Raw genomic sequence first — 9,994 nt, 5'->3', positions numbered from 1 at the left:
TCAGCTCTACTATACACCTGGGAATTCTGATCATTCACATAAACTTATAGGACTATTGTCTGCCAACCCTATATATGTTCTTGGATACACTCCCCATTTCATAGACATACCTAATGGTTTAGTCTGTCCACCCATCTATCCATCTATATTCCCATGTTTGCCTTCACTGACAACATAGTACTGTATGTGCAAAAGGGTTCATATTTGTTGTCTGTACTTCCCATGTACCTCTCTATGTCTTTCTCATCTTCAATGCTGCCATATTGGTCACTCACATTTGGTACATTGCCCTTCTCTTCACCCAAATCAATATTTATCTCAATCTATCTAACAGCGTTCCCTCCCCTCCCCTCCTATCCCTGGTAACCAACAAAGAAAATTTCCTTCTACAGATAAACCTTTCCTTAACTTTTACAATAACAGACTAATATAATATTTGTCCTTTTGTGATTGACTTATTTCATTCAGCATAATGTCCTCCAAGTCCATCCACGTTATGCGGTGTTTTGCAGATTCTACATTATTCTTTAGCTTTGCATAGTATTCCATTGTGTGTATGTAAAAGACGGGTTTCTTAAGATTAAAAAAAAAAAATGCAGATCACAAAGGATAGGATAGATCCATTAGTTCTAGTGAAACTAATCAAAAGACACCTTAAAACAGAGGTTCTCAACTCTGGCTGCATAAGAGCATCACCTAAGGAACTTTTTAAAAATCCTAATTCTCTGTCTCCTCTTAGGAGCTCTGGTGGTGTAGTGGTTAAGGCATTTGGCTGCTAACCAAAAGGTCAGTGGTTTGAACCCACCAGTTGCTCTGTGGAAGAAAGATGAGGTAGTCTGCTTCTGTAGAGATTTATAGCCTTGGAACCCCAATGGGATCACTATGAGTTTGGTTTTGGTGTCTCCTCTGGGAGTGGCACCTGGGCTTTGTCTCAGCCCAAATACTTGCCAGGCCTGGAGGAAGTATGTGAAATACTTAGGTCTGACCATTTAAAAGTTACAAGCCAAGCTAACAAACTGATGAATGCAATATTTTTCTGGCCACTTACCTTGACAAATACACCTTCATAACAATCTGGAAGGCCAGGCTCAAATTTAAAATTCTCAGACTCTTTGGTGTTTGTGACAAGGGCGGCAGTTTAAGGAGTGTTGGCCTTTGGCCTGCAGCCTTCCCTCCTCTTCCCAGCCCTGATGCTGCCCTACCTCCAGAGCCTCGTGCACACCAACAGGGACAATCCAGCCACACTCCCTGCAAAAAGAGCTCCTTGACCACTTCATGACGTAGGAGTCTATGCTCCAGCTAGACAGTCTACCTCAGAAGAATGGATCCTCACTAAGACCTGTGCAGGCCCTGGAAGTTGACCCAGAGTATGTGAGCAAGGAGTTCCAAAGTCCTGGTACCTGGAGCAAGGTGGAAAAGTGGGGCTAAGGGCTTAAAAAAAAAAAAAAGAAAAAAGAACTCACTGCCATTGAGTTGATTCGATTCATAGTGACCCCTTCTTGGGTTTCTGAGGTGGTATCTCTATGGAAGTAGATTGCCCAGTCTTCCTTCCGAGGAGTGGCTGGTGGATTTGAATGGCCAGCTTTCTGGTTAGCAGTCAAATGCCTTAGTCACTACACCACCATGTTGGGCACATATCCTTGGCTCTGTGGACTTATTCCTGAGAAGGGCTGTCTAAAGCATGGGCTACAGGGCAGGGATTCCTCCTGTCTGCATCTTAGAATGGCTCTACCTGATCATCTGTAGTTTATGTTAACTTGCTACTGATGTTCATACATAGAGATACATGTCAATCACTCAGAAAAGTATTAGTGCAGGAGATCCTGGATAGAGTGGGAGGACAATGTGAAACAAAACTCAAAATCATAAAAAAAAGACCAGGTTTCCTGGTCTGATAGAGCCTAGTGAGACCCCCAAGACTATGGCCCCTAGTTATCCTTCAGGTCTGGAATTCAACTCTCTCCTGTGGCTTGCAGCCAAACAATAGGCATATAGGTTGAACATTTACATCAGGTAGATCCACTCCTTAGAATGATCAATCATGGGAGAACAGGAGGGAAGTATTTGCACAGGAAGCTAGCTCAGGGGGCAGGAATGCATAGGAAAGAAGGATACACAGAAGAGGTAACTACAGGGAGGAAGTGCAATGAGAGCTATTACATTGTGCAGAATTACAGTCAGTGTCATGACACAAGATGTGTATGAACTGCTGTGTGGAAAATGAATTTGCTCTGTAAAATTCCACCCAAATCACAATTAAAAAACCAAAAATTAACTGCTGTATCAATCCAAAGTACAAGAACTAAAATCTCCCCAAAATGCTGTATCTTCCAGGGTCAACACCATCAACAATATGGTATGCATTCATCAATTTTTTTCTGTATGCACTAACCTAATAAGCAGTCCCAGGGCTGGGGGCTGCTTTTTGCTTGGGGGTGGCTCTATTTTAAGGCTGGGGCCCAAGGTAGGCGGGCTTGAGGGTTGGGGACTGCTTTTCACTTGAGGATGCCCCTATTTTAAGGCCGGGGCCTGAGGTAGGTGGGTGCAGAGGGGTTAGGAACAACTAAGGGAGATAAACTTATCTGTCAGTTTGTCATCCTGTGGTGGCTTACATGTGCTGTGAGGCTAGAGGCTATGCTACTAGTGTTGCAAAATGCCAGCAGGGTCACCCATGGTGGACAGGTTTCAGTGGAGCTTCCAGACTAAGACAGACTCAGAAGAAGAAAGAGGCCATTCACTTCTCAAACAATTGGCCAGTGAAAACTTTATGAATAGCAGTGAAACACTGTCTAATATATTACTGGAAAACTTTATGAAGAACCCTGAAACATTGTCAGATATAGTGCCAGAAGATGAACTCATCAGGTCGGAAGGCACTCAAACTTTGACTGGCGAAGAGCTGACTCCTCAGAGTAGAGACGACCTTAATAATATGGACAGAGTAAAGCTTTCAGGATCTCCATTGGCTGATGTGGCATGATTCAAAATAAGTAGACACAGATGCAAACATCCATTAATAATTGGAACATGGAATGTACAAAGTATGAATCTAGGAAAATTGGAAGTTGTCTGAAATGGTACACATAAAGATCAATATCCTAGGCATTAGTGAGCTGGAATGGACTGTTTTTGGTCATTTTGAATCAGACAACCATATGATCTACTGTGCTGGGAATGACGAAGAGGAATGATGTAGCATTCCTCATCACAAAGACTGTCTCAAGATCTGTCCTGAAGTACAACACTGTCAATTAAAAGATAATATCTATATGTCTTCAAGGAAGACTATTTAATACTACTATTATTCAAATCTATGCACCAACCACCAAAGCCAAAGATAAGGAAACTGAAGATTTCTACCAATTTCTGCAGTCTGAAATTGACCAAACATGTAATCAAGATGTGTTGATTATCATTGGTGACTATAATGCAAAAGTTGGAAACAAAGAAGAGTTACTGGTAGTTGGAAAATATGGTCCTGGTGACAGAAATAATGCTGGAGATTGCATGATAGAATTTTGCAAGACCAACAACTTATTCTTTGCAAAAACCTTTTTTCAACAATATAAGCAACATCTGGACTTCCCTAGATGCAATACACAGAATCAGATTAATTACATCTGTGGCAAGAGGTGATGGAGAAGTTCAATATCTTCAGCCAAAACAAGGCAAGGAGCTGATTGTGGAACAGACCATCAATTGCTCATATGCACATTCAAGTTGAAGTTGAAGACAATTAAAACAAAACCACAAAAGCCAATATATGGCCTTAATAATATCCCTCCTGAATTTAGAGACTAAAGAACGAATTTGATGCACTGAACACCAGTGACCAAAAACCAGAGGAATTGTGGAATGACATCAAGAACATCATCCATGAAGAAAGCAAGAGGTCATTAAAAAAGACAAGAAAGGAAGAAAAGACCAAAATGGATGCCAGAAGAAACTCTGAAACTTGCCCTTGAACAGAGAGTAGCTAAAGCAAATGGAAGAAATGACAAGATAAAAGAGTTGAACAGAAGATTTCAAAGGGCAGCTTGAGAAGAAAGAGCCAATTGCTGTAATGAAACATACAAAGACCTGGAGTTAGAGAACCAAAAGAGAAGAACATGCTTGGCATTTCTCAAGCTGAAAGAACTAAGGAAAAAATTTAAGCCTCAAGTTGCAATATTAAAAGATTCTGTGGCCAAAATATTGAATGATGCAGGAAACATCAAAAGAAGATGGAAATAAAAAGAAGAAGATGGAAGGAATACAGAGAGTCACTGTACCAAAAAGAATTGGTCGATGTTCATTCATTTCAGGAGGTGGCATATGATCAAAAACCAATAGTATTGAAGGAAGAAGTCAAAGCTGCACTGAAGGAATTGGCAAAGAACAAGGCTCCAGGAATTGATGGAATACCCAATGAGATGTTTCAACAAATGGATGCCCTGCTGGAGGCACTCACTTGGTTATGCCAAGAGATTTGGAAGACAGCTACCTGGCCAACTGACTGGAAGAGATCCATATTTGTACCCATCCCAAAGAAAGATGATCCCACAGGATGTGGCAATTATCGAACAATATCATTAATATCACATGCAAATAAAATCTTAAGATAATTCAAAAACGGTTGCAGCAGTATATTGACAGAGAGCTTCCAGAAATGCAAGTTGGATTCAGAAGAGGGTGTGGAACAAGGGATATCATTGCTGATGTCAGATGGATCTTAGCTGAAAGCAAAGAATGTCAGAAAGATGTTTACTTATGTTTTATCAACTGTGCAAAAACATTCGATTGTGTGGATCATAACAAATTACGGATAAGACTGAGAAGAAGGGAATTACAGAACACTTGATTGTACTCATGAGGAACCTGTACATAGATCAGGAGGCTGTTGTTCAAACAGAACAAGGGGATACTACATGGTTCAAAATCAAGAAGGGAGTGCATCAAGGTTATATCCTGTCACCATACTTATTCAACTTGTATGCTGAGCAAATAATCTGAGAAGCTGGATTATATGAAGAAGAACATGGCATTAGGATTGGAGGAAGACTCATTAACAACTTGTGATATGCAGATGACACAACTTTGCTTGCTGAAAGTGAGGATGGCTTGAAGCACTTACTGATGAAAATTAAAGACTACGGTCTGCAGTATGGATTATCCCTCAATATAAAGAAAACAAAAATCCTCACAACTGGTCCAATAGGCATTTTCATGATAAATGGAGAAAAGATTGAAGTTGTTAAGGACTTCACATTGCTTGGTTCCACAATCAACACCAATGGAAGCAGCAGTCAACATATTGCATCAGACAACATATTGCATTGGGCAAATCTGCTGCAAAAGACCTCTTTCAGGTGCTGAAGAGCAAAGATGTCTCCGTGAAGACTAAGGTGCGCCTAACCCAAGCCATGGTATTTCTAATTGTCTCTTTGCACTTGAGAGCTGGACAGTGAATAAGGAAGACTGAAGAAGAGTTGATGCTTTTGAGGTGTGATGTTGGCAAAGAGTACTCAAAGTCCCGTGGACTGCTGGAAGAATAAACAAATCTATCCTGGAAGAAGTGCAGCTGGAATGCTCCTTGGAAGCGAGAATGGACAGACTTCGTCTCACCTGCTTTGATCATGTTATCAGAAGGAATCATTCCCTGGAGAAGGATATGATGCTTGGTAAAATGGAGGGTCAACAAAGGGGAAGGCCCTCAATGAGATGGATAGACACAGTGGCTACAACAATGGGCTCAGGTATAGCAAGGATCGTGAAGCTAGCACAGGACTGGGCAGCATTTCATTCTGCTGTGCATAGAGTCGCTATGAGTTGGAGATGACTCAATGGCACCTAACAACAATAACAATGCTAACATCATTATTGTTTTCTGCACAAAAGGGACCATTTTGGATAAACTTGTCAGCACCTTGCTCTTTCACTAAGCAGCAGTAAGCTTTAGTAGGCTTTTCCCTCACAGTGTTGTCCTTTGGAGAGAGAAGCAAATGGAGATGGAAGATGCCCCACATATCCCCATTTCATTCATCTTCCAAAATTCAGCTCAAGTGTCACCTTCTCCATGAGGTCATAGGATGCCAGGCTCTGAGGGACCCCAGATGTCTACTAGTCTGGGCCCCCTCCCTGTTATAGATGGAGGGAAATGAAGGCCTGTGGGAGGCCAGAGTTACTTGGTGGATAGCGGTTGAACTGGTCTAAGGTCTAGGGTTCTTTGCTTGCGTTGGACATGCTGCTTCCCTAGGAACCATTGTGTCCTGTCTGGTCTCTATTGTTACTAACTCTCATTGGGTGTGCTTGCGTTTACTCTCACACATGTGAGGCTATAGAACGTTCACTTAACCAAATTTATGAAGTGCCTGCCACGTGCCAGAGTGACTACTATGTGATGTGGACAGAGAATATTCCTGCTTTTGTAGTACTTATAGTCTAGTAGGAGTGTTTGGCAAATAAGTAAATAAGACGATTTCTGATAGAGATAACTATGGAGATAAAAACTAGGTAGTGTGACAGAGAGTGACCAGACAGGAGTGGGCACCACACATCACATGCAGTGATTGTTATTCCCAAGCATGAGTGAAAAGACATCATCAGACTTTAAACTGTTCCATTACGAAGCTGCACAGCCTGGTTTTTTGTGCATGGATATTTTTATAATCCCCTTTATCTTCCAACTAACGTAATTGCATTGTGATTTGTATGTGAGTTATAGGGTTAATCTGTTTAATGTAAACATTTAAAATTTACTATAATCTTTGTGAACCTTGTTAGCATTTCTTCACCTGAAATATGATAACCCCTTACAAAGTGGTAATTCCAGTTCTCTCTTTGTCGTCTCGAAGGAAAATAGTTGCAATTGAGTCAGTTCTGACTCAAGGTGACCTTGTGTGTGAGAGCAGAACTGTGCTTCATAGGGTTTTCAGTGGCTGAGTTCTCAAAAGCAGATTGCCAGGCCTTTTTTTCCCGAGGCTCCCCTGGGTGGACTTGAACCTCCAGCCTTTCAGTTAGCAGCTGAGCTTGTTACTGTTTGCACCGCCCAGGGATTCCCAGGGACACTTATTTACAGGATCCTAATTTGGAGTGCTTGTCTCTTTGAGCTTGTAATTCGACACTGACAACTCTTTGAAGGCAGAAGACCCTGATGTTCTATTGCATTATTGCTGTTGTTATGTGCCATCGAGTCGCCCTGACTCATAGCGACCCCTCCTTGGGTTTCCTAGGCAGTATCACTACGGAAGTAGGTTGCCCAACCTTCCTTCCGAGGAGTGGCTGGTGGGTTTGAACCTCCAGCCTTCTGGTTAGCAGTCATGTGCCTTAGGCACTAAGCTACCAGAGCTCCCTGTCAGGCAGATATTTATCAAAGAGAAATTTATTGTCCTCCTCTGTGTAGGATAATGATGCAGGCAAACCAACTGAGAAAGCCTCCTTGGGACTGTAGTGTCTTATTTCCCCTAGAATGCTCAGAGGACACATCCTAGCTTTCTCTCTCCCAGGAGTTTCCTTTATCCTGTCCTGAGTGATGGGTCAGTATTAGCTGGAGTCCTAGGAAGCCTGAGCCAGAGAGAGAGAACCCAGCCTTCCAAAGACATCTTGGGAAGTGATGGACTGTTTGAGTGACAAGCCTCTGATATTAGCAGGTTTTCTGACTTTTGCACAGGGCTAGAAAGACAGAACAAAGTTGGGTGTTTGGTCTCTAAGACAGATCACCTATTTTGCACTTCCAGTCACAGATGGCAAACAATGTTTCCATTGTGATGTGGTGTGGAGAAGGAAAAGACAAAACAGACTCAGCCAGGTGCAGTGGTACTTGGGCCAGAGGGGAAGCTCAGAGGTGTCTGCTCTCTGTTACAAACCAGCTGGCCACACAGAGAGCCCTTTTTGTTTTGTTTTGTTTTGTTTTCAATTGCAATTTTCAATTTTCATCAAACAAACATGTTCACTGTACAACATTGAAACAACATTTTCGAATGGGCAAATGGTAATTTCTATTTTTTTATCGCTATAAATAATTCTAAGTGGCTCTGGTGGCACAGTGGGTAAGGCATTTGGATGCTAACCAGAAGGTCGGCGGTTCAAACCCACCAGCTGCTGTGGGAGAGGAAGATGAGGCAATCTACTTTTGTAAAGATTTAGAACCTTTAAAACCCAATGGGGGTTGCTGTGAGTCTGAATTGACTCGATGGCAGTGGGTTTGGTTTTTGGTTTTATAAATAATTCTGGAACAAACACACTTCCATTCTTGCATACATTGAAAGGAGTCTGGATAATTCTTTTAAAAATGTGTGTCTTTTTATTATTATTAAAGAAATACAATCTCATAGTAAAAACAGAGTGAAAAACAACAGAAAATGAGAATCCCCCACACCCAACCTCCCATCCCAACTGCTGAGATAATTACTGTGTGGCTTTACAGATTGTCTTCTATGTGCTTTCAAATGTCTTTTTTTAAACAAAAAATTGGGGTCCTTCCGGTCATATCAGTTCTACAACTTGCTTTTTTTTTTTTTCTTTTTACTTGCTATGTTTACATTGATTCAACAAATATTTATTGAGCCCTTAATGTATTAGGGACAGAAGTTAGGGACACAGCAATGCTCTTGCCTTCAAAGAGTTTATATTTCTAGTGGAAGGAAAGATACAAGAAACAAACAAGTAGTAATGAAAGCAAAGATGTCACTTTGAGGACTAATGTGTGCCTGAAAATACCAAAGCCATGGTCTTTTCAGTCACCTCATATGCAGGCAAAAGCTGGACAGTGAATAAGGAAGATTGAAGAAGAATTATTGCATTTGAATTGTGGTGTTGGTGAAGAATATTGAATGTACCACAGCCTGCCAGGAGAACAAACAAATCCTGTCTTGGAGGAAGTGCAGCCAGAATGTTCCTTGGAGGCGAGGATGGTGAACCTTCATCTCACATACTTTGGAGGTTATCGGGAGGGACCAGTCCCTGCAGAGGGATATCATGCTGGGTAAAGTGGAGAGTCAAGGAAAGAGAGGAAGCCCCCCTATGGGAAGGATTGACACTGCGGCAGCAACAGCGGGCTCAAACAGTAATAATTGTGAGGATGGCATGGGACCGGGCAGCATTTCGTTCTGTTGTACACAGGGTCGGTTCCATGGCACCCAACAAGAACAACGATGAAAGCCAAAGGAGCCCTGGTGATGCAGTGGTTAAGCGCTGGGCTGCTAACTGAACGGTTGGCAGTTTGAACTCACCAGCCGCTCCATGGGAGAAAGAAGAGGCAGTCTTGCATCCTTAAAGATTTACAGCCTTGGAAACCTGAGGAGGCAGTTCTACTGTCTTATAGGGTCACTGTGAGTCAGAATCGACTCAACAGCAATAGGGTAATGGAAATGAAAGCCAAGGATGAAGTGACAGGTGGTAAGAGTTAACAAGAAGGCAGTTCTTATGGTTTTACCCTGTTTAACAATTCCATGGTGTACAATGGTTTTTCCGGCTTCACTGTGTTAACAAAGGATGCTTTGTCATGTGAATTTGTGTGCTTATCAAAGCAGATCTGTAGTTAGGTCTTGGATATTTTGAATCTCTTTTCTTTCCCAAACTAGTAACTACTATGTGCAAGGCTTAAAGGTGGCTCCTGTGACCATGAGGATTTGAGAGGCAGAGGGTAGTGGGAGCCGCAGTGCAGGGAGCTGGGCTTGGAGTCAGATGGGAGGTGAAACCGCCCTCCCGCCTGCACACTCTGAGTCTCTCCATTTGTGAAATGGGAACAATCTTCTAATTTCACTGGTTACTGCCAGGATTAAACGACATCAACATCATTTATCCTCACATCCTTCCCAGAAGAAGCATAATAATCATTTTGTTCTCTCATTCATCTCCTCAAACAAGTGTGAGAGAGCTATCAAAATACATCCCATGGGGAGAGATTCCTCACTGAGAAAGTGGCAGAACTTGTCAAGTGCTCTTTTGTTTCCTTGTGCCTGGGAACCTGCAGCATCAATATCACGTGGGGGCTTGTTAGAAAGCCAGACCCTCA

The sequence above is a fragment of the Orycteropus afer genome, unplaced genomic scaffold, assembly GCF_000298275.1.
Source record: "Orycteropus afer afer isolate SDZICR_OR568_19922 unplaced genomic scaffold, OryAfe1.0 scaffold00288, whole genome shotgun sequence".
Classification (NCBI taxonomy): domain Eukaryota; kingdom Metazoa; phylum Chordata; class Mammalia; order Tubulidentata; family Orycteropodidae; genus Orycteropus; species Orycteropus afer.
Note: the sequence above shows the minus strand (reverse complement) of the source record.